Source organism: Phasianus colchicus, chromosome 1 (assembly GCF_987193195.1).
Source record: "Phasianus colchicus chromosome 1, bPhaCol1.hap1.1, whole genome shotgun sequence".
NCBI lineage: Eukaryota > Metazoa > Chordata > Aves > Galliformes > Phasianidae > Phasianus > Phasianus colchicus.
The window spans coordinates 112,691,952-112,718,048 of NC_143436.1; the positions used below are offsets into that span (position 1 = coordinate 112,691,952).

Below are 26,097 nucleotides of genomic sequence, written 5' to 3' on the forward strand. Positions count from 1 at the left end.
GGGAGGAGGCGGGCTTTGTGTCCGTCGCGGTTCACGAGAGGGCGAGGAGCCCATCAATCAGAAGAGCTTTGCGATGATCAGGTACCAGCAAGTTTGCTGAGCACCTTTAAAAACCGGAGGGCGAGAAGGCGGGGGGAAGTTTTCGGGAGCGGTGCGGGCTTTGGGGGCGGGAGGAGAGGAAGGAGGAGAGTGTGCTGCGCTGCGTTCACGGGCGGCGTTGCGTAACGAGGGCTCCGGGCTGGGGGCGTAGACGGCGTTGAAGAAGCGGGACCTCGCGCACGAGCCGGGCAGAGCCGTGCCCGCCCGCCTTCTCGTGGCTCGGCCACGGGGCGTGGCTGCCTTGGCACCACCGGATCATAATGGTTTCTTCGCGCGGGGAGAAGGGAGGAGGCCCACCCGCCACCTGAGGGGCCGTTAGGCTGTGGGTAGTGCCCGCGCCGAAGGGCGGGTAGAGAAAGGTCTTCCGTGCCCGGATCTCGCTGCCCTCGCGTTACGGCAGTTAGTTCCATCCGCCGCAGGAAAGCCGAGGGGAAGGCGCGGCGGCGCCAGCACCCGTTCAGGGACTTTCCCCTCACGAGGGCGGAGCGACCGTTGGCCCGCCTGCGCCAACGGACGGGCGCGTGGCGGGGCGCGAGAAGAGGGGCGGGGCGGGCCCGCCTCGCACGCGCCCCTCCCCTCGCCTCACTGACAGGTGGAGCGGTGCCCCGTCTGCCGTCACGTGAGCGGGGGGGGGGGGGGGGGGGGGGAGAAGGGTGGAGGAGATACCGTCTCGCGAGAGCGGCTGTGACGAAGCTATCGCGGCCCCGCAGGCGTGAGGGAGGGGAGGGGGTGCGGCTGCCGGCTGCTAGCGGAGGGCTGGCGGGGTAATCTCGTAGGGGAGCGCGAAGGAGCTTTACGGAGCGTCTGGTGTAAGTAAATGTCCGGATTTCTTTGAAGCTCGTTGGGGAAAGGGGCTGCGTGTGTTGGGCTTGCTTTCTGGCCCTTATAAGGCCAAGGCAACTCGCTGACATCTGTTGCTGGGATGTTGCCTCCAGTTCTTCCACCCTTGCCAGGAACCTCGTGGTCCTGCTGTGCCTACAGTTCATTTGCCCACATAGCCACTTTTGGAAATAGCTAGATGCTGCCTAAAGCGTGATGCACGCTGCACGTGCGCAGTGGCACAGCTCAATGCTTATATGCCATTTTCAGCAAGTGGCATCAATTGTTTGGTAATCCCACAGCATCCTTTTTCTGGTATCTGGCAAAAGCTCTGTAGCTGGGCACGTTTCTCTCTGCCTGCTGAGTTGCCTCAGAGCTGGGTCTGCTCTGTGACTGCCGGGCACTCCCATGCATCCGTGAAGGGATTAACCCCCTCTGGCAATTAGATTAATAAGAGCAAAGGCCAAACTGTCTAAGGGAAGTTCAGTCACAGCACTGCTGCTTGCTGGTTCTGTCCCCTTGTTATTAATTGCCACGATGAAATCAGGTATTCATGAGGCTGAACCATGATATTGCTGCATTCATAGATGTAGCAGCAAGCATTGATATGTCAGTGGTGTTTCTGAAATGGTTCCTCAAGCATTTTGTCTCCAGTACACAGGGCTTGTGTGCATTTCCAGCATCACAGGAAATCTGCTGAAGGCAAAGTCTTGAGCAGAGTCTTTGTGCTCTTCTTAAAAGATCAATACGTAAGCACTCTGGTGCAAGTGCAGTTGGTACAAAAAAGCACCTGTTTAGATAGGTTTCATATCTTTATACAGTAACGAGTGATTAGAGTATTAATATATTGTGTCAAAACTATTAAAGTTTGGATTCCACATTAAACAAGTTAATGGGAATGGGCTACAGTCTGCTAATAGTGGTAATACTAATGAAGTTATCATCAAATATCTGTCTTCAGTATTCTATGCAGCTTCTCAGTCACTTTGTTTCAGCAACGCTTCCATAACAGGCTAAGGACTCTACTGATTGGTAACGTGTCAGAAATTGGATATTTCAGCACAAATTGTTTCTGAAGATCTTGGCCATAAGGCCTGCTGTTCCCACTTTGCAGTACCTTGAGTACAAATCAGTAGAAAAGAGAGTAGACTAAACTGTTTCTCAGTACAGGAGAGGTAATTTCTGAACCACAAAGCAATTCAGAAGAGATCGTAGAATCACAGAATGGCCAAGGTTGTTAGGGACCTCAAGGATCATGAATCTCCAACCCCCCTGCCACATGCATGGCCACCAATAGAAGCGGTGATACCTCATTCCATTTTCAGTTTAACTTTTAATGCAACTGAAATAAGCCAAGTTATTTCTTATACTCTCACCGACACTACTCAACCCTACAGCCTACCTGTGCTGGCTTGAATTGAGTTTCCAGTTCCTTTTTTGTATTTGAACTACTGTTTGGGTTATGTAAGATGTGGTGTAAAGGCCTGTGTATCATTTCATCTCTTCAAAATACAGCTAAAGCTCTGATTCTTTAATAACAGAAAGAAAAGCTTGAAAATGGATACTGAAACTAATGCTGCCTGCCCTTGCAGAGAGGCTTGCAGACAGATAACGATCTTGAAAGTTACATTGATTTACCACTACCTGTACAAAGAGATTGTTTCAGACAAGCATGGTGCTAGCCTTCCATTCCTAGAGGTGACCTGGAAGTTGACCTTGGAGGAATAAGTCCTTAGGTCCTTAACAAAGATGTAAACTGCAGTATTGTGCCATACCTATTCAGCATTAGTTAATGCATTAGGCTTTTAGCTTGGTTGGAGTTGTGTAGTCATCTGAGAGTCCTCAGAACCACTTTGTTACCTTCTGTGTGAGAGTTGTGGGTGAGCAGAACTCTTGTCCTGAGCAGTATTCCTTGGGGACCACTTTCTTATTCACTTCCACCCTCGTTACACTTCCAAACAGTTTCTTTGTGTGTTCTAGCATACTGTACCAAATGCTGCTTTGTCATGGTGTAAGGCTTCCCACTCGGAGCCTGAACATTATTAGTGCATACAGTCATGGAACAGTTTGCTGGAGAGAGCTCCATGTTCCAAGCAGGTATTTGTTATGCTTGTCATTTTCTGTGTAGCTGGAATCCAAGATACTCCACTGCTTGAATGTAATGTTAAAAACAGCAAACATGAATTCTAGAGTTCTCCTTATAAAATAATACGTATTGCAGTCTAGGGAAATGATTCTGCCCTTTTGCTGTTGTGAGACTTCACCTGGAGCATGGCATCCAGTTCTGGAGGCCTCAACAACGAGGACATGGAGCTGTTGGAGCGGGTCCAGAGGAAGGTCACAAAGGTAAGTAAAGGACTGGAGCACCTCCCTTATAAGGAGACAGACTGAGAGCTGGAGCTCTTCACCCTAGAGAAGAGGAGGCTTCAAGGAGACATTATAGAGACCCTCCAGTACCTGGAGAAGGACTTTATAGAAGGGCATGTAGCAACAGGACAAGGGGAAGTGGCCTTAAGCTGTAAGAGGGTAGATTTAGACTAGATATTAGGAAACTCTTTAGTGTGAGGGTGGTGAGACACTGGAACATGTTGCTTGGGGGAGTTGGAACTAGATGATCTGAAAGGTCCCTTCTAAGCCAAACCATTCTATGATATCATTTAATGTCCTCTTGAGATGAAAGGCACTTCTTAAAATCAGTGCACAGAAACTGATATAGAAGAAAGATTTAGAATTAATGCTAGGATTCAAGCTGTCATCTCACTTGATGCCAGGTTGTTCCCATATCTCAAACATCCTGGGTCACTAGAATGTAGGTAGGAACTCAATCTCCGGAAAGTAATTCCATTTAGCATGGGGTAAGTGAAGGGTGACCTCCTTCAGAGCTTCATTTTATTCTGTCATTGCTTTTCACTGCTGGCAAGAGCTTGCTGCTGTCAACTAAAGCAGGTCCTTTTTAGAAATGGTAGTAATCCAACCATTTTTTGTTGGTTTTTGTTTATGTAATTAGCAAGAGTATGGTAGTCTGATGAATGTTCACCACAAAAATGCTTTGTAAATTTCTTGATGGCAAGTTCTGACCAGAGGCTTGTTTCTACAGTACTGTCTAGTGTCAGAAAAATAGAATCACAAGGTTGGAAAGGACCTACAAGATCATCTAGTCCAACCGCCCTCTCATTACCATTGCTACCACAGGCTACTAAACCTTATCTTGTAGCTCCTCGTCCAGACACCTCTTCACACTGCCAGGGATGGCAACTGCACCACCTCCCTGGGCAGCCATTCCAGTGCCTGACCACTCTCTGAGAGAAAAAGTTGTTCCTTATGTCTAACCTAAACCTCCTCTGGTACAACTTGCAGCCATTTCCTTGGGTCCTGTTTGTTGCCTGGGAGAAGAGGTCAAACCCTCTTCATCATAGCCTCCCTTCAGGAAGTTGTAGATGCAGTGACGTCTCCCCTGAGCCTCCTCTTCTCCAGACTAAACAATCCCAGCTCCCTCAGCTGCTTCTCATAAGATTTGTGCTCCATACCCCTCACCAGTTTCATTGCCCTTCTCTGGACACATCAGGAATGATGCTGCTTCTGGTGAAAGGTGATGCTTCTTGCTGCATATCCTGAGACCTGATCTTTTTTTTTTCTTATGTCATGATCTGGGACAAGACAAAGTATCAGTTCTATCCAGTAGAGGCTGGAAAATTCAGCAGAATGCTCGCAAGAGCATTACTTCTTCAAAAAAGGCTTGGTCTTCAAAATGTAAAACATTCTGGGCTACCAATATGAAAAATACAGAGAGGAGGGCAAATGGAATGACAGCTAGTAAGAAGTTTTAATTTGTACGCTTCTTTAAAAAAGCACAACTCAGGATTTGTCGGGGACCTGTTAGGTCAGGGCTTGAGCTGATGATTGGACACCTGGTGAAGGGGTGTTGCTGGACAGGAGAACACATGCCATTGTGTGCACATTGTGCTCCCCATCTGACCAAAAGGGGTGGATCCAGGGTGGAGCCACTCTGGGCTCATGCAAGGGCCAGCACTGAAGAAAGAGCATCTGAGGGACCTAAGCTGCTTCCTAACAGTGAGTGCTGTACTGCTGGAGAGCCCTTCACCAGTTGGCTGAGTTCTGTTCTTTTTATGTGTGACTATTGGCCTACATGGGAATATTTTGCCTGGTATTGCCAGGAACCCGTCTGAAGTTTCATTTCTTCATAAGCAGAACAGTATTCAGATGGCTTACCTGATGGGAGTAGATCATACTGATTTGTTCTAGCCATATTTAATTTTCTCATAACTCAATGTGACATTCCTCAAGTGTCTTTTTTTTTTTTACTTCATTTTGAACTTAATAGAGCCTTTTCTTGATCTCTCTTTGTACTCTGTGCAGTATCATACAAAAATGAATTATTTTCTTATAGCAATTACTTCAGTATGTTGTCTTTGGTTGGAAGGCTGAACTTCCTTGCAGCCTTCATGACAGTCAAGCTGGACTGCTGGAGGAACCATACACCCTGTTTTTCTTTTATGTGGTCTTGAGGTTCTTTGTGGACAAAGCAATTACCACTGAGTCACTTTCTCAAAACCAGAGTATTTGCTGAACAAATCCTGTTTTCTTTTCTATGTCTGTAGAGCTCTTGCTCTCCAGAAGGTTCTTTGCTGTGCTTCAGTATTCATATGAAGTGTATTGAAAGCCTGATTTCATCCATGAAGGTTTTCTGGCTTGGAGGGTTTTTCCATAGACTTCTTCTGCTCTTGACTATTTGACCTCATAATCAGATACATTCTCTGGTAACTTCAGATGCATACTTGTTTCTAAGTACTGTGATTAACAGATTATTACTGATGTATTTAGTATGACTTCCAAGACAGGTAGCAATGTTTCAGTCCCTACTAGATACAGCTGAAATCTCACATTCTTCCTTAACCCAAGATGTTGTTAGTCATCTTCAGCAAGACATGTGATTTCAGTCCTTGGAAAAACAATGGTGTTGAAAGCTTTTTAGGTGTATCAGTTCAACTTGATCTTTCATTTCTGCTTTTCAAAGTTATTTGCAGCTACTAGCTATAAGCTGCTAGGAATAGTGAGAGTAGCAACTACTTCCTTATAATGTTGCATGGGGTGCACGTATGATGTCTATCAACATTGCTTTTAAAAAAAACAGTCATTCAGGTTTGTGGTCAACATGGCACTTGTAACAGCTCAGAGGACCTCTAGCTGTAAGGCATCTCCTGCAACTGCTTGAGAAAAGTGACAAGACAGGAGCAATGTCAGGTATGTGCAACAAGGTATACATACTGAAAAAAGAGCAAAATAAAAAAAGCTAAGTTGAAGAAGCACAAGATACCATTTTGTGTTCAAGATGTAAATCCAGCTCTTGTATTATTGACGCCTTCCCAGGTTTTAGTCGAGCCGCCTGAAATATGTGACTACTGGGCATATAAGAGAAAGCAGCATAAACTAATACAACCTGACAATGGGTTAATCAGGGGAGAAAATAATCCCTTTGTGTAGCTTTCTGTATTCATTAGTTGTTTTTTTTCTGCCTCTTTTTTTCTTAGCTGCTTTTTACTTCATTTACTTCAACACAGTCAGAACAAACTATCAGACTTAAATTACTAAATTACATTTGTGAAATTTGGAATAAAGAGAATGAGCTGTATTTCATTTCACTATTTTAGCAGTAGTTCCGTCATTGTCCAGAAGTTCATAATAAAATGATCTGCAATTTGCATGTTCACAGTTCTGCCTTCCCTCAAGGTCTGATGAGAGCAGTGTTCAATAATTTGAGTTATATTTTGACAGTGCATGATGGCCAAGATATAAAATCCTTTTCTTCCAGAAGGCTCCCTTCACACCTCACACACCTTTCTCCTCTCTCCCTCCCCCCCCCCCCACTACTCCCCCCAAGAAAAGCTTTTTCTATTTGTAAGAAAAAAATAAATATATGTACAAGTAATTACTGAAACTAGAAGATTTTTCAGAAGCAATTTCAATTTTTTCAGCATACTATCAAAGATATGTTGCGGTTTATTTTTAAATCTTAGAAGTATTTTACTTAGTTTTTGAGTGGTAGATAAGTCTTTAATAGGCTTCCAGTAAGCATTTGATGGGAGTAAAAGTGAGTTTCCATAGGAAATGTGTTATTATCATAAAGGTATTGCTTCTTTAAGAGAAAGTGTTTAAAGACTAATAATTACTAAATGCTTTGGTTATAAACCTTATTTAGTGATGTCCTGCATTACTGCTTGAATCATGTAGTCATTTTTTTGTATACTGTCCTCTCCTTCCCTTGATCAGCTTGCTTTTCATATCTGCATTGCCTGAAAGGCTCAGTGCTTGAATTCATCTGGAATTCAGGTAGTTATCTGTAGTCCCAGGAAACATGTAGTTAAGCGGTAGTTTCCATCGCTGCGCAGTATGTCAGCAGAAATGATAAAATTTCCCTTGAGCACTGGAGTTTGTTCCACATTTTAAAAGAATAAACATGACAACAACGATGGAGTTGTTTCTACACATAGAAACTGTGAATTTTTATACATGACCATAACCATACTTTGAGCTGTCTCATTCAATTTGGAGTCAGTTTTGCCGGGTAGTCTATAGATTCTCTAAGAAGGGTTGACTCTCTCAGCATTGGTTTGAAGAGACCTGCTTGCTGAAGTTGTACCAGCAGCTGTTAAACCAGCCACCTCTGTGTCACGTTTTTCACACTCTCTAATGTTATAGTAATTGTCAATATCTGTGTTTGGCTGGAGAAATAAATAATATGGAAAAACTGCATTTGTCTGGACAGTGTTTTCTTTACAGTGCTTTTGTTAGTTGACTCCCCCCACCTACCCTGCTTCTGGAAATTTTGGCTGTGTCTACTGATGTATATTCCAAACGTGCTTTCCACTTACGTTAATAGCTTCAGAAGGTAAGTAGGGTAAGTGTCCACTCCTCCACTAAGAGCCAAATGTGGCTGTCTGACATACTGCCTTCTAAAGAAGTGACCTGTCTGATAGAAGGAAATCACGCAGATGTATCTCTGCTCTTCAAAAAGCAATGCTTAGTGGGATCTTTCTGCCCTTGTGACCACATGGGAATTTAATACAACTTCTGAGTAGTTGATAATAAGCACTGTGTTTTTGTTAACAGTCTTCATTTTGCATTCACAACTGTAGCTTTTCTGTAACTTTGTAGAACTCGGCAAATGCTGTGAAGGAGGTATTTAAATATGTGGAACACAGGAAGTTCCATGTGAACTTGAGGGTGACAGAGCACTTGGACAGGCTGCCTGGAGAGGTTGTGGAGTCTCCTTCTCTGGATGTAATAAAAAACCACCTGAACACATTCCTGTATAACCTACTATAGGAAGCCTGCTTTTAGCAAGGGGTTTGACTTGATTATTTCTTGAGGTCCGTTCCACCCTCTGTGATCTGTTGACTTAATATAAGATGCAAGGCTAGTACTGTAGCCTGACGATTTTCTGACTTTTAAGAGAAAAATAAATAGCATTTTTAAAATATCCTTGGAGTAAATTTAAAGTAAAACATATAAACATTTGAAAGGAGCCATTCATATACTCAGCAAATGATGAACAGCTTTCTTATTTACTCTTGTAAATCCTGGAACAGTCTGCAGTATTATCTGAGATGCATTATTAGCTTAATGCTTTTATTTTTTTCTTCCGAAGTGGAGGATGTTACATACTTTTATGAGATTTAATTTAGTTCTTTTACTAGCTAAGGTAGCCTTTATTGACAAATCTTTTTAAGAAAGTACCTGAAAAAAACTTTTCTTAAAGACCTTCAACTATTGCATGTGCTGTTTTTTGCTAAGATTGCCATGAGTGCCTAAAACAATAAAATCTACAACCAATCTGAAAAGCTATTTGATTGGCTGTGGAATCTGAGTCATTTTTTACTGCATCTGCCTGTGCAACCACTTTTTAAAATCTGTTGATTTGCACAAGTAATAGTAGATAATAAATTTTGTAATCATACGTGAACAAAACTTTTAAAGGTGCTAACAGCAGAAGGCAGCCTGTGACATTAAGCATACCTTTCTGGGGATTAAGGCAGTGACTCAAGAAGCTTCATCGTGCCCCTGTTAGACATAGGCAGTGACTGTTCTCTGTCCTTGTCTAGACATGTTCCAGGATTCCCTTAGAGCAACTAGGAAATCAGAGGTATCTCAAATAAAACGATGCTTTAATTTGGAAAGCGTTGCTATTGAGTATGCGACACCTATTGCTGTAGTTACAAGCAGTAAGAATGTCTCCCCATGTTTCAGAATTTCATCAAAACAAGGTGGAGCCCAATCTGATGCATGGGACCTAATGAATAAGGGTTATAACCGAAGCATACAAATTTATTTGCAATGTGTGATTGGAGGATGAATGAAATAATATAGAGACAAATCCTATTACACAATTCCAGACTGAGATTTGTTTTTTTTTTGTAAAATTGCTGATGGATTCTGTTCAGGAGCTCTCTGACATTTTGCATTCTCGTTTCTTTCACATATCAACAAGAGTTGGATCAGGCCTCTGACAGAATTAAGAACATCAGGAGGGCATGAAGAAAACAAGTTGTTTTTTTTCGGTTATAAGCCTGGTGTTCCTAAAATCCAAAGCTAACCCTACCTTTAAACATATGTTTTCTCTTGCTTCCCCCCACCTGTCAGCTGCATTACACTTGAGAACCATGAAACAGGAAACTGCTAGTTTAGTTTAGAGAATTTCCCATCTTCCCATCTTCTCAAGGTGTGATTTACTTTGTTTGAATTTTTATGCTCTTATATGTATCGGTACACGTGGTACTAATGAAGTCAGATAGGAGTTTTTATCTAAAAATGAACCCTGTGGTTTTTTGTTCTTGTGAGTGATGTGTTTCTTTACATGGATGTATACTGGAAAGCTGAAAGAAGGGAGTTGTTGTCAGTCTCAATAGAAGAATAGACTCTGGAGAAAGGGGCAGCAAGGGGCTGATTTGCTAAGAATGAGCAGTATTTTCCCAAACCTTTTTATGGTTAAATCAGTACTTTTTTTCCACAAGTGGTGGGTTAACAAAAGATTACTTTAAGTTGTAGATGTAAAACTTCAAACAAGACAGTCAGCATTTGGCCAGGGGTTTCTTAGTGTCAATAAGAAGGAAGTCCATCTTTAATATTCTTCCCACAATTAAAAAAAAATAAAATTGCAGCATCCATTGAATTCACATACTTACATGTAAGCACTGAAGTTTACATCCCTTTAATGCTGACGTAACCTTCAGTGAGCAATCCAGTGTTAAGAACCAATGAAAAGTAACTTACTGGGCTTTTCCTGATGAATAATCCCACCTCACTAAGGTCATAAGCCTGCATGTTAGAGAATACCAGCTGAAGAGAATTTCTACTGAATATCTGGTTAGATCCATTTTTAATGAGTCAGTTCAGGTAAGCTTGCAAAGTTTCAATGCTTATCAGAAGTTCTTTAGTAGGGAATTGGGCTATAAACAGTTTTCCTTGTAGATTCAGTGCTGTTCTCGGATTCTAGTAGCTCAGCCCATATTATGGAAGACCTCCTAGGATGCATTTTCTTCTGCTCTGCTTATGATACCATGCTGAAAACTGAGGCAAAGTCACTGAATAAATAAATGAAAATCAAAACTTCCAAATATAGATGAATGCCACTTTCAGATAGCTTTTGTGATAATTATTCACCCATAATATCATGTGTTGTAGGAACTATGTAGGACTGTCATTTTAAAACAAAATCAAATGCTGCAATAGACAATACGGTGACTGTATTGTTGGGTAGCATACTGAATTTGTTTAAAACTTCTGGTGTTAGTAAAACTTGTGTCATCGCTGGCTGCTGCTGCAAAGAATCCTGAGATCCTTTTGTAAGGAGGTCCAGCACGTTCATAACAGTGCCTCGGGAGCTGGTTGACTGATGCACAATACGTTAAGATGAGTCAATATTATGAGACCAAAGATTGCTATTAAAGGAATTAAAAAAGAAAAAGAAAAAAAGAAAAAATTGTTTTTAAAAACAGAATCTCTAAAAGCTTGAACCACTGAATTGATCTACTGGTAAATCTTTATTGCCTCTAAATAATTGTTAGTTTGGTTGCCAGTTAGTCAGATTGCGTTTCTAAGCCAGGAGAGTTGGACAGATTTCTATTGCTCTTTATCAAAAGCTGTCTTTTGGTACTGTTCCTGTACTGATGTAGCAGCTGTTGCTGTGAATCAAAACCCACACACAAGCAGGAGCAGCTCTTTGTTCAAGATAACACTTTTGAATGCAGTGTTACCTGTGTGCTCATCTCTTTCCTAATGAAGAACGGTCAAAAAGAACCATGATTCTGCATGGTTGGCATGGCTTGAAAGGAAACAGCATCTACCAAATGATACAATTAGTAGATTATATAGGAAAATAACCACACCGTTCTTCAATTCTAAAGAAATCTACTAGTTCTCTATTTTTTTTTCCCATTTGATTACTCTTCGTGTACTTTTTTTTTCCCCTTGTGTACTGTTTTACAAATTGTGTCATTATTTGCAGAAAGCTTTAGGAAATAAGTGTCTCTTAACACGTATTAATTCTTCATTTCAAAAATACTGAGATTATTTAATTGTACTAAACTTCACTTTAAGTCCAACTTTGAAATGTTTCCATTATGCCTATTTGAAAATGTGTGAATCATAGTGAAAGTGCCAATTCTGGAAAGTGTTTAATGTTAAATATACAATAAATGTCATGAGGGCTAAAAGAAATTAAACTCTTACCTATTGTCTGCCTGCTTTGAGGGCTTAACAAATGAGCTATGATTTCTGCTATACATTAACATTCAGAAAGTTTTTCACCACGAACATGCAATTGTTTGCATTAGAAGCTTAATTGTTGTATGCAAAATTAGAATCATGCCTATGGGTATTTCAAATGGAAGAATAATACCAGCTAACGACATCAGTGTAACTAGTAAAATTGCATCAGGGAGAGTATTTAAGGATTTGCAGATTGGCCAAATTTATACTGATGAGAAATACATATGATTTAGTCAGTAAAATTTAATGAAACCATGCATATATTGAGGAAATAAAAGCATACAGGCATATTTGTTGCAATATGTGGAAACTGGTTAACCTCTCACATGAGGGAAAAAATAAGTTCTGCTTTATGGGAATTTCTGCTTATTTTTCCAAAACACTGTTCCTTCTTTTGATGTAAAGTTATAGCCTCTTACAGATAGGTTTCTTTAGTAAGCAAAACTGATTGAACTTGCTGTTTCTTCATAAATGTATTTCTGTACTAGGAGTACAGAGGCATATTTATTTGCAGAAGGAGCTGAGTAATTTGGGAATACAGAAAGAAATTGGAGCAGTTTCTATTCAAAGTTTTCCAAGTATTTTCTAGAAAACAATCTCTTGCTTTTTGGCAGTCTTCAACATTGTCTCATCATCTCCAACTCAAAGATACTTACACCTACAGTAAAGAATAACCAACTCCTTATGGTGGGTAATGTGATAAGGCTCTAGGCCTTTGTTTAAAACTTCTCCTCTGTGTTCATCATCTGGCTTGCCAGGTGAGCTATGGCGTGTATCATAGGCTTTTTTTTCTGTTGTCCCAAAAAGTACAACTGCTTCTCACTTCTGTCTTCAGTGTGGGGTGTGACCTCATCCTCTAATTTCACCAAAGTTTTGCTTACTGTAGGTAGTAGGATGCTGTAAGTAACTTCTTGTCCTGAGTGGTATTAGATTTAGTATTTCTGATCTTGATATTAATCACAAAGAACAAAGAGATTCAAGGTGAAAATTAGATCAGTATTTTGGACTCCTTAGAGAAGGTATGGAATGTGGAATATTAGAATATGTTCATAGTTCACAGAAAATTCTTCAGACTTGCAAAGTGTTAATAGGAAAGAGATGCAGATTCAAATATATCTGTACTTTAATGAACCGGACACAACTTTTGGGCAATCAGTGGATGTACATCTAAATCAGCACTAAAATAGAATGAGATAAATCTCATCTTTAAAGTTGGACAGCTAATTCAGAGACTGAATCAAATTCAGAGGGTGAGCATGTGTTCTGCTAACGTAGAAACAGTATACAGAAGGAACAAAAGGTAAGCCTAATGATGTTATCCATAGAACATCTGAAAGGAAGTAGAACAGAACAACATGTTTTAAGCAAACAGCTCGCAAAGTAACTCTCTGATACATCAAAGCTAATTAGGACAGAGTCCAACAATTACAAAAGATATTTAGTTGTAAAGAGATACCCAGCAGTGTTTTGTCTTATCTTCTAAGCAGATCATTAGAGGCTTCCTGTTACATTTCTTCTCCGCTTCTTTTCAGGAAAATCTATTGCTCCCTCGACAGGAGGAGATTGAAGCCTACCAGAACAATTCATTTGGCCTACTCCCAGCCACCTTGTTTTTTTGAGATGCAGTCAGGGAATAATAATAGGCTGAATGAATAGTTCTTGCAGTAGTAGTCTGCTCTGATGGTTGGCTTTCCTCATCTTCCTCATCTTGCTACACAACAGATGTTCAAAAGTTTGAGCCAATCAAACCTGTTGCACTTGTGCAAATTGCTTTGCAGATGTTTACAGAAGTTAATTTGTTATGTCACAGAGCTGAGCCATGGGCTTTGCTATAGCAGCAAGTTTGGGTACCGCTGGTGTGGCATGTCCTCAGGTTTCTGAGGAAAAGATAGTAACTATCTCTAGTGGTTAATATAGGGAGAGAAAGGGCTGGCACAACACGAGGAGTTTCTAAAGGTCTTAGTGTCAGCATCATCTTTTCCTTTCATATGATTTTGCCCATGGTAGCGGCCTGATAGTGTAGGGTGTTATTACTACACAAAATAACAGCAACTCTTTCTGTAGGTAAAGCCTTGATAGAATAGTTCTCCAACTGCTTGTTGGAAAAGTATTTCCCTTACATACGAAAGTGGGAGGAATAGAGACAGCTAGCCTGACCGATGCTTAGAGGTATGACTGTTTATTTTTACTGAGGCTAGTATTCAAAAGAAAATCATTTTGGCCAAACCTATTCTTATGCACTTAGTGCTTGTTTTTTTTCCCTGTATCAGCCCTCTTCCACAGCCCTCTAACAGAAGCCACTATGTAGCTCAGTTCTCCACTCAGACACGTGATTTCTAACTCAGATTTGTCATGCTCTTGGGGGGAAATGCGTGTGCTGTACAAGTATGCTTTTCAGGGCTTCATCACAATTTGTCATGCTTGATGTAAAGCATATCCTGCCATTTTTCTAAGCAGAGGGAAGCATTGTATAACCTTTCCAGGACAGATACTTCATTGCTACTTAACATCTGTAGTTCACTGTTTGTAGCTGTTATCCATAGGAAGCCTTACTTTTCAGTGAAAAGGGTTTGGGTCTAGAAAAATGAAATGGATTCTTCCTGGGTTTTGTTGTTTTTAGGAGTGGGAAAGGTTGACTTTATCTCAATTTAATCTTCAACGATGAAGCAACTGAATATAATACAAAAATATGTTAGTTTGCTGAAATCAAGGAAACTTCCAACATCCAAGCTCAAAATCCTGACAGTCAGTTCTAACATTTGCAAGTATACACTTGCAAAGAAGAAAAATATTTTGACATCTAGGCTGTCAGATAATCTGTCAGTAGCGGTTGCGTCATTCATGGAGAGAAATGATAACTTCCAGAGTAATTTAGTGGGAAAATAATAGGCTTAATGCTGTGAAATGTCCTTCCGGATGCTAGAGAAGTTACTTAGCATTTCTGCAGGGGAAGTTGTTTGGCTTTTGAACATGGGTCCTTCTCTTCTGAGAAAAACACAGAAAAATAAATACTTGACAGAAATCATCAAAGAAAAAAATATACCTGCAGAAGACAGTGTGTTCAAATACATTTAGGAAGCATAAGGAACCTCACACTGAAAGACAATGCAAACAGGAAAGGAAAGTAGCACTCAGAAACATGCTCCATGCAGTAGAGGCTCCTGGGTTACACACCAAATGTTTTTTCTATTGTTTACTTTCCTTGGAATAATTTTTAAAAGCACAGTTCTGCTGTGCCTGAAAAAACTGCAGTGTCTTTGGGCAGAGGTGTTTTCCTGGCACAATGCAATGACTGGTATGTAGAGTTCTCATTGCTGTTGGGTCTACATCTCCCAGTTTTGCTTCACTGACATTTCATTTTTCTTTGTGATGTAAAGTAGCCTGTTTCTTTAAAGATATGTATGAGCATTATGTGTAATGATTCTAGTAATAATTTCTGAAGTGCTGCTCAGAGGACTACTGCCCAATTTTTGTCTACTTGCATATTACTGTTAGATGATATCAGTCCAAGGCTACCTGGTATGCCTGTTTTTAATCTGTGTTCCATACTGATTAATGAATAAGAATTATGTAATGATTCTGGCTTCTTGAAAATAAAATACATCTCTGTGTGCATCTTATTATATCATGAAAAATTAGTAAATTTGTTACTCTTGAGTATTGCTTCTGCTAGGAGTGACAATGATAAAAGCCTTGGTTTTGCAAGAACAAGCAAGCCCAGGCCACACAGAAGGGCTGAAAACTTTAAAGATTATTCAGCACTTAGAGAAAGGTGTTTGTAACACAGGCAGTCTCAGCTTTCAAGTTCTTCTGCCTCTGTCTCATTAGTCAACCAAGTCTCACTGGAACTTAGCTTTCCCTTGATGGTTAATGCCAGCAGTAATGCTCCATTAATCTGCTTCTGCCAGAATCTTTTTACTGCTTTTCCTGATACATGAGACATTTTCCCTTTTTGGATAAGTTGGATTCTTAGATTCAAATGATGACATTTGCTCTGAGCTTCACGTGTCCTGAGTCACTTGTTAGAAACTACCAAGTAAAATGTGTCAGATGTGATCTTGGAGTGTTATACCTTACACACCTACATCAAGCTTTTATTCTGTTGTTATTTTAGTGGAAAGACAACCTATCCATTATTCCATTATTTATTATATTATTATTCCACTGTTGTGGAACTTCCTTGTTTTATTGCTTTCACTTATGTTCAGGGAAGCTAACAAATGAAAACCTGTTATTGTTTTCATCCTCCTTATATATTGTTCTGTATTTTTTCCTTTTCCAAGGCAGAACAGAAATGAGGGAAAGAAAAGACTGATAGTATAAGGAGGAAAAGGTAGGAGACAAGCAAAACCAAGGTGAACATTTCAAGTTTGGGCATTTTTTCATAGAAGCTTTAATATCCTATTTAAAGAGTTTACAGTTATTCCATATGCAATAACAATAGCTTTAACTTAAAAAAAAAAAAAAAACCTACCATTTCTAATGGTAATCAGCTTAGCAACACCAAGGTCAGCTGAGGACAAATTAGGCAAACTTTATCCATTGTGTCTCTAACCCATATTTAATATATTTTAAAATACTTCATCCGAGTTGACAAGATGTGCATATGGTATCTGAGTTACCAGACTGAGGAGTTGTAGCCTTTTGCCTTCCTCTCTCTGTCTCCTCACCATGGTGCTTCACTCACAATATTACAGCATCAGATTTACATTATCAGTCCTCTTTAGTCACTAATGCATCCAACATGTTAAAATGTTCAGTACAAATTAAAATCATAAGTAATTTGAGCACATTTCAGCTTCAAAATTACATTTTTTTTCACAAAATCGTATTTTTTTTTTTAATAAGTAGTTAAGCTTTTTGAAATATATTATGGATGTAGTCTTGATTTATTTGCAGACAGTTATTTTTGTATGTACTGAAGAAAACCTGACAAGTTTCAATCTCGCATTTCATAAACTAGCTTTTTGTGTATACAAAGCACATGTCAGCAGTTTGTATCTAAACAACATGACAGTTGGCTTCTCCGTGTGGCAACTTGTGAAGAAAAATATTTGGGGACTGCACATTTGTGACATGATAAAATGTAATGAAATGTTCACAAACTAGTTATTTAGAAGTATCTTGTATCCATGCAATGAAAATAAAGCAATAAAACGTGCTTGCATTGCTATATCACAGTTCAGCTGCTTGTAATGTCTGAACACATTCAAAACATTCCAAGTTGTTTTTTTCCAAATAGGTATACTAAGATGTTACATTTTTATCTGTGAGCTAGCTTTGCATCAAAGCAATATCTGCATTTATCTTTAAACTGTTTAGGTTTATTTTTTTTTTCCCCCCCATCCTAACTGTGGTGAGATGAGAGACATACTGTAGTGATACATTCTGTTTGGATGTTGTGTTGAGGGACATGGTTTAGTGAGTACTTTTGGTGATAGGTGGATGGTTGGACTGGATGATCTTGAAGGTCTTCTCCAACCTTAGTGATTCTGTGATTCTCTGTTAACTTCAGTGGGATCAGGAGTCAGCTGCCAAGAAGAGAACAATATCGATCCCTGATGAAGCTGAGCCAAAACAAGATGTTACATACTTTCTTCTATCTGTCGCCATATTTCTGATTGCATCTTTCATGCTTGCCTAACAGTCATGGCAGTGCAGAACATAAGGTCAGCTTGCTGATCCGCCTGAAGAGTTTGAAAGGAAATTTAAAAACAGGATTCATCTTGTGCTAATTGCGAGAGGAAGCAGTCATTGTTCACTTAGTATAGACTCCAAGCAGTGAGTCAACACACAACCACAGGATATTTAAATTGAGTATGATAAGAACTGAGAATGCCAAATGCAGTATTGCTGAAGTATTTTATTGTGTATAAAACAAGCAAAGAGGCTGAGTTTTGTGGAGAAGATATAAAGGCGTATGATTCAATTTTTTTTCTGATATAAATGCTATAAATGCAACTGGAAGATGTTAAAATTTGTGTTTAAAGCAGAAAAGGCTGAGCAGGGGACAGCAAGAAAACTAAGATGATCTAGAAGTAGTTTACATCCAGTTAAATGGCTATTTAAATAAGCATTGCAGCACATAGTCTTTCAAATAGAGTTGAGGCTCATCAGCAAGCCTAAAACACATCATAAAATGCAGTGCGTGAAAACAGTTTAAAACCCCCAAGCAATTTTATTATTACTTTGTCAAAGATGTAGATTCTTTTTTTATCTGTTTTTGTTTGTTGTCAAGCCTGCTGGTATATTAAATATTTATAGTATATAAAATAATTTCTTGGGGTTTTTTTACTACTGCATCTCGTAAATTGTCTCAGATTTCTGTTCATGTTTGTCTTTTAATTTCTTGTGTCTCATCCATTCTTCTGAAATCAATAAACACCAAATAAGAAAAAAAAAAAAAAAAAGACAGTTAGTGAACTATGCAAAAGGTAAATAGCTTCCTGGTGTGGTCACTAGGGGGAAAAAAGTTGGCTTTATCTCCCAGATATTCCCAGGAGTCAAAACAGTCATGCAAATATCTGAGCTTTGTATCCAGAATTTTCTTTCCTCGTTTTCAAATTCTCTCTGTTACCTTCAGCCAAACTTAAGCTAATAATGCTTCCAAATGCATACATCTTATTTAATTAAAAAAAGTTCTTTCTGCTATCTCAACTAAGTGATAAAAAACAGACGTTGTAGGGTGCAGGCCAGCTCCCGATTCTGATGTCCCTGAAACTATCTTTAAATAAAGAATTTTAATAACTTCTTTCTTGTTTCCTTCCTATTGTATCAACACACTCTTGGGTGTTTTCTCATCATAATAATGTCCAGGGCCCCCAATTATATTTTTGTTTTGTAGTTGAGATTGTTTTCACTGCTTTTTTTTTTTTTCATTCTGTCTTCCTAGTGCGTTTCTGCAGAATTTTTTTTTAGTTTAGGCTTATTTGTTTCATTGATAGATAGTTTTGCATTCAGTTTTGCATTCCAAGCCATGCATCCTTTCATAGCTACTTTTATAATTATTTCAAAAGGAGAAAAAGTACTTGGAAAAAAAAAACAACATTAAACCTGTCCAGTTACATGACTCTTGAACAGAGGATCATGGGATTAGTCAGTAAGCAAAAACAGCAAATAAAATATCACCAGGACTTCAGTGAAATATTTGGAAATGCATCAGTTTTGCACTCGGCAAGTAAAGTTTACTAGGAATGATGGCACTGCCTGAAGCACTAGATGAGAGTGGATGTCCCAGGCTGGATATGGGGTATGGTTCTGTCCTACCTGTTATCTTGGTAAGTAGTGGAGAAAAGAAGGAAGGAAGCTGATTTTTATTCCAACTAAATAGAATTCAGCTAGACTGAATAGTCTAGCATATTTGCAATAAAGCAAATGCAGGTTTGAAGACAATAAAATGACAGTACTTTGCGCCTAGTGTGACCTAGTGTGGCAATGTGGTCAAGAACAAAGTTGCTCCTTAACAGTCCAGGTAACAGAAATGCTGAATGAAGCCTAGGAGGAGCAGCACAAACCGATGGAGTTTTGAATAGCAGAGATACTGCTTAACATATATTACCTTTTCACAAGATTTTGTGATCACGCTGAAATAGTGATTTCAGTTCCATCTCAGAAAAATATTAAGGTGGTATATGAAAGAGCAGAAAATTAACATGGAGATTAAAAATTATGATTTAAACAACAAATGTAAAAAAAACAAAAACAAAAACACATGAATCTTACTGTTTATGCTAATTAACAGTGTCTTGAGTGCAGTAGAGTTATTAAGTTCCTTAAGGTTTGGATCCCAAGGCTTGACTTTGTGTTTACAGTTTAGAGATAATTGTCACCAAAAAATGGGAATATTGGTCATGTTTATTGTGCTTCTTGCTTATCTCAATCCCCAAATTTGACATATGTTTTTCTGTTCTTCTAAAACAGGTTTGAATATTCAGAATTGTTATGCAATTTGTATTAGAGTGCAACTTATTAAATAAAACTAAAGAAAGTAGATGAAAATTAAAAATATAAAACTCAGACTAAGTATTAACAAACATTTAGTTTCTGATACCAATCTGGCAGTATAAGTAATTGGGTTGTACATCTAAAACTAGATAAGAAAAGACAGAAAAATCAGTGATTCATTTTGTAGTGATTGGATGTGGTAATAAACTAATAAAACAGGTTTTCAACATCTGAAATTTCTACTGCATCCAGGAAGTTGAAACTGCATACACATGCATGCAAGGGGCTCCAGAATTCTACCATATAATTGGAAAATCTACCAACTTTCATCTGACAAGGAAATCCCAAAGTATTCTGTTCTGCATGAGAATGAGGACTATAAAAAAAGGAATCTATTTATTTTGAAATAAATAGGAAAGAGTAAATTTTTCAAGATTCTTAAATTGTCACAGATCATTTTGTTTTTTGAGCCTTGCTTTTCAGCTTTGCCATCTATCTGGCAGCTTAGTTTGCTCAGATGGAGGGAGTGACTACATGACTTTGAGTATCTGGAAATCCAAATCTGCAGGAAAGAATTTTTTGGAGGCTGAGCTTGCTTCTCTGCCTGCAGAAAGAATTGTTACCCATTTAACTAGGCATTGTCCCAGTCAAAATTACATTCTGTTTATTAATTCAGGGTCTTTAGGATATTAGTATACATTTGTTTGAATATATATGTTGAGAATTCACTGGAAGGAAAGCAAATGTCAAAGATCAAGAATTGCCTATTACATTACTTTGACTGTATGAAAAGCTTAGCTGAGGTTACCCTGTTGTAAGAAGGGACCAAGAAGCACAGAAAACTCATCATCGGTTCATATTTCTGCTGACCAGAGTTCTGGAAGTGAACAGGGTGGATGGAGAAGAATTTCAGCTTTATAGTATGTTTTCTATAAAAAGCTCCCTTTTGATGTCTCTGTTTCATTCTTCTCATTTTCCATATCAAAGCTAAAACTTCCTTTTCCTGCAGTTCCTCCATTTTACATCAGTTTGCAGCACAGTGAATTAACTCTTCCAAATCAGGAGTCGATAATGTATTGCTTCAGGAGGCACCTAATCACTGATTAATAGTCCTAAAAAAAATCACAGGCCTTTCCAGATGACATTTTCATTTTCAGTAAATTGAAGATGGGTTTAGCAAACAGCTGCTTTGTACAGAATAAGGATTAGACATCTTATTCTTACATGGAGCATGCAGTAGTTACTTTATATGAGGAATCATGAAAGAGCCAAGTAACTCTGGATTATTGATCTATTTGTCTGCTGGGAGTTTGTCAACGAAAAATGTTTTGCCCTCTTGGTCTTAATTCAGTTGCCATTAACGTAGAGGTTACTCCAGGATCACTGTGAAAGGAATTGATATAATGCTTACAGTACTGAAAAAATGTTTCTTCTCTAAATAAAAATATATGGAAGTTAACATAAATATATATATATATAGTGTTTGGTAACTTAGAAACCACAGTGTTTTACAGAACCAAGATCAATCAAAAGCTGTTATATAGCATGGCTTAAGGCCTTGTAGAATTGTACTTTGCACATAAACAGCCTAAGTGTAGTGTAAGCAGTAATTATTACCCCATCTCCTAATGGATCTATTTACACTTATTTTCTTTGACTGACATCATAAAAGGTAAAGTAGCTCAATTTTGTGTGTGGTATAAATATACTTCTGATTTCATTATAATCGCTTACAGTAGTTTGATTTGTCACAGCAGATGAGACCTTCCCTCATTCACACTTCTAAAATCCTCTTGTCTTGATATAACAGCAGTGTAACTACAAAACTTTGTGCAAGCTATGATACAGTGAATAGCATTTGCAATAATACATGAATCATAATTTGCCCTTCTTTATGCCCAAGTAACAGGGAGTGCTTTGTAGTAATTTCTACCGTATGTTTTCTTATATTTAGGAAAACAACTGTGTCTTTTATAACAATGAACAAGGAACTGCAAAAGTCTCCCAGCTCAGTGCAGGTGTTTACAGCTTTTTGCCTTTCTCTTGACGTATTTTGTGCCAGCATGCGTAACGGACTGGCTGCTTTTCAGCATACACTTTTCCTGGGAGCCTGGCAGGAGCCCCCGAATGTACTTGCCTCCCTGGATTACATCGTGTTCCCTCTTGCATTCCCTTTCTTGCTCCTCTGCCACACTTTGCTGCCTATTTGAATTTTTTTCACCTTCGGAGCAGAAGCAATTTGGCTTTTTTAATTTTACTACTCTTTTAAAGAACTTGTCATGCTTCTCTTTATGCTCGACTGATTCTCAGCGTCGGCTTGAAGCTGGGCCAGAAGGTGCTTTGGCCCCACTGCAGCTGCCAGCTGCAGGCCTCACGTTTTATTTCCCAGCCTCTCTGCAGGGCCTGCTCAGAGACCATGGCACCACACCCACCCTGGCAGTCCTCGGACAGGAGCCGTCTGCAGGGCATATGGAAAATATCCTCCTGTAAGGATCACCAATATGAGTTTTCAAAGCCTTCCTCCATTGCTATGTATGTTTGGAACCAGTAACGGAAAGGGAGGCATGGCTGCATGCCAATGGAGCCTGGGCTACCAGCGTGAGCTGTGCTGAACCCAAAGGGAAGAGGTTGCAAGGAACTGAAAGGAGGGCAGCTAGCTCGACCATCATGCTAGCCCTTCAAAAAGCGGGTCTGGGACCTGTGGGTAAAGGAGAGGAAGGCTATGAGAAATCTGAACAGGTGCAATAATTTGTATTTGAGAAAGGGACCATATACAAGGAACTATTTCTTCTCAGAAAGAGCAGTGAGGCAGTGGCACAGGCTGCCCAGGGAGGTGGTGGAGTCACCATCCCTGGAGGTGTTCAAGAACCATGTGGATGTGGCACTGAGGGACGTGGGCAGTGGGCATGGTGGGGGCGGGCTGACAGTTGGACTGGATTGTCTTAGAGGTCCTTTCCAGCCTTTGTGATTCTGTGATTCTGTGACCTCAGAGTTATGTGCCTGTGTGTGTATGTGCCATACCCTGGGTGCTCTGGAGATGGCCAAAGGAGGAGCAGGGGACCGACATGCTGCTTCAGGCCCCTGGCAGTAGCTTCTGAGATCAAATATTCACACCATGATATTTCTGCACAACAGGCCTTTGCTGACATGGCTGACAGACAATCTACAATCTGTTTGAACTATGACTACCTCTAGCAATGGCTTTGAGTAGATCTCTGCTTAGAAACCACTGCTGTGTCCTACCTATGCCCACATAATCCTCTGTGAAATGATGACCCTTCGCTTCTCCCTGAAATTCAGTGGTATGCTTTCATTCCTTATATTGTTTTTACTTGAGCAACTTTCGTCATAGTCCAGCGCTACATACAGGCCTGAGCACTGCTCAGAAATCTCAGTAAGAGTTAAGAATTGAAGGAGATTTTTAAAACGCTATTCAGCTTCTTTTGAAGTCAGCATGAATTAATATGCAGAATTGAAAAAGCATGATACTATATGTTAAGACAGTGTTTGTGCAAGGCTGCCCTTCAGCAAACACAGTTACTCTGAGCAGAATGCATTGGTGGTGTGTATCTACAGTGCCAAAAGACTATTTTTTATGGGCTGTGTTGGAAAGAAATAAAAATTCATACCTCATTTTTTTTATAAACAGAAAGCAGCTGTTTGCAGCACTAGACATTAAGCTAGGAACTCCAAAAAGATTTATGTTAAGTAAGAGCATTTAGAAAGTTCACAATGTGAGTGCTAATGAATGAGTAGATTTTAATACAAATCATATTTTACCGTAGAAACATCATTATGTTTTGACTACCAACAGTTTAATTTATCCTTATTTGACATTCTTGGTAGGCAAGGCCAAAAGCAAACTGGGATATCCAGTACTACAGATCCAGATAAAAAGAAAAAAATAAGAGAAGCCTGAGATAAATCTGAGTCATCTGAAGCTCAGCTGAGAAGACAGAGAAGTGTCTGAACTCAAAGCAGCACTCCCTAGCCAGTAAGGATGAAGCCCAGCATCACCAGTCTCACTGCAAAAAGTGTGAAAGAAGGACCACAGTGGTTAAGAAAGAGAGAGAAGAGAGACCGGGGAGCAAAAAATAAGGAGCGCTGCTTGGTTTTGCCAATATTCTGCTTGCTAGCTGAGAAGCATGACTATGTTCTGCTTCATAGAATCACAGAATATCCCAAGTTGGAATGGACCCACAAGGATAATCCAACTCCTTCATTCATTGTCTCAGCTGCCTCAGTGAGGCAGCTGCCTTGCTAATGGACGGACAAAGCTGGATTCTCCAACTACAGGACCCTAACTTCACAGTCATTGAGTAATTAAATACAGGCAAACATGTGCACGCTTGTTAAAATACAGCACTGCACTTATAAATGTAATTGAGCTGTGATTAATTCCTCACATTTCATTATAAACTAATACAAACCCATTACAGGGCAATGAATGGGTCCTGCTAATAGCAAGTTCATATCTTCTCTGTTCTGCACAGTCTGCAGCCGCACACAACTTTGCAAAGGCTGAGCCAACACTAGCATGATGTTTTGGTGGCACTTCCTGCCTTCTTTCTACATATGAACAGTATGAACAGGACATTGCAAGCTGTCAGTATGTTTAGTATCAGAATCTTAGCACATCTTGAAAGTCTTGTATGCATACTTCTGGATATATTAAAGCATTTCTGCAGCTCCTGAGCTAAAGAGAAACTTGTTTTTCTCTCTGTTGAAACAAATCCTGTAGGGCCAGATGGACATTATCTTATTGCCAGTGACATGAAGGGAAAATCTCAGATATAGATTATCTCAGAGTTATCCTTCTTGACAAATGGGTTGTGAAGCCATTATTTCATCTTTTGACAGTTTCCAGTCATGCCTTAGCCAAACGAGCACCAACAAAGTCTCTGTAATAATGACCATAGGCGTATATTTTTTTTCTCCTTTTTTATCCTGTGCATTTCAGGGTTTTTCATTCTGCTGGGTGAAAGGCATATGCATAGACTAAGCACATTTAGAGGGCTTTATGTATTCCTTGTTTGGTTAGCTCAGTGACAGACAGAATCACCCACCAACTATTTCACCAGAACCACAACCCATCTGCATACAGCCCTGGCTAAGTTCTTCAGAAATGCCCATGCTCTGCCAAACACACTGATTCTTTGACAGTGACTTCCACCATTTGCTTCTCCCCCCAAATTATTGCATCCAGTTTTACTCCTCAGACATTTGGGGAAAGGCACAAAAGGGAAAAAAAAATATTGAAGTTTATTTTTAGTTCCCTTTATTGCATTTCAGTACAATTGCTTTCTGGTTTCAAAGGAAGTATAACTGAAACTCAATGTGGTTTTAGAATAAGGAAAATGTTAGATAAAAAATAACGTTTTAAATCAGGGAAATGATCTCTGAATTAAAATACTTTCTTCTTGTGGCTTTGCAGAATCACCTTCCCTTTGCCTTTAGGGTAGTCAGAACAATTTTCATGCCAAACCAATATTTGAATTCTTGTCCTTTCCAAAGAAAACTAGTGGGTGGGTTTCTGTCTGGGAGCTAAACCAGAGAATTTCCCTAGGGTTTAGCTGCAATTCAGCTTTGGGGAGGCCAGCATCTACTCCATCATGCTGGTTTCCATCAATAATGGCACGTAGTGTCACGTAGCAGACGCAGGAGAGCTTTATATTAAGATTGTTACGAGGACTGCTCTGAAAGTAATGTTCCCTATTTTGTATGTTGGCCCACAATGCCAGAGGCAGATGTTGGTGCTATGGCTGTAGACGTTGAACCTTCCTATTAATATGCTGTTCCATTCTGGTGCCATGTCACAGATGGCAGAAGAGGGGCATTCATTCTTGACTGTCATGGAAGTGTGTATGAAGTGTGTCACTGAATTCCTCCATGTGGAAAAATGGCACCCACTGACATCCATCAATATTTACTGAACATTCCTGGAGACCAAGCAGTGGATGTGAGCACAGTGAGGTGGTGGGTGGTACCTTTCAGCTATGTTGACAGCAACAATGGGACACCAGTGCGGACTGTTACAAGCACGGCATGCAGCTCTTGTTCATCGCTGGCAGAAACGCACAGCTATGGTGGTGACTGTGTTGACAAACAGTGCTTTGTATCTGAGTTTTGCTCTATCAAATAGTGCTATTATGCTCTTTGTATCTGCTGTATGGAAATAAACAGGAGGTATTACTTTTGGAGCAACCTACATACAATGCCTCCTTTCCCACTGATCATGCTAGAAATGTAGTCTACAGCAAACACCATTCCTTTTTTTACAGGACTGATCCTGTGCTTTCAGGCACATGGCGCAACATTCAGCCATAAGCCGGGTCTTTAATTAGCTGCTATTGCTAGTTCAACCCAAAAAGAAAACATTGAGAATATTCAGAAGAAAATATCCTATAAAGTTTAACTTTGCTTTTTATTTGTTTGTCTGTTTTTGCTATG

The 26,097-nt window shown here is 39.6% G+C and overlaps 1 long non-coding RNA gene across 2 annotated transcripts; it reads left to right on the forward strand.

Annotated features, from left to right (window-relative positions):
* On the forward strand, nt 1-26,097 carry LOC149919958 (uncharacterized). Of its 2 annotated transcripts, none has more exons than XR_016459584.1 (4): nt 1-81; nt 21,602-21,665; nt 22,037-22,949; nt 23,494-26,097. It is a non-coding gene; the product is annotated as an uncharacterized LOC149919958 (long non-coding RNA). The 2 variants fall into 2 exon arrangements; XR_016459585.1 differs by lacking the exon at nt 1-81 and adding an exon at nt 731-908.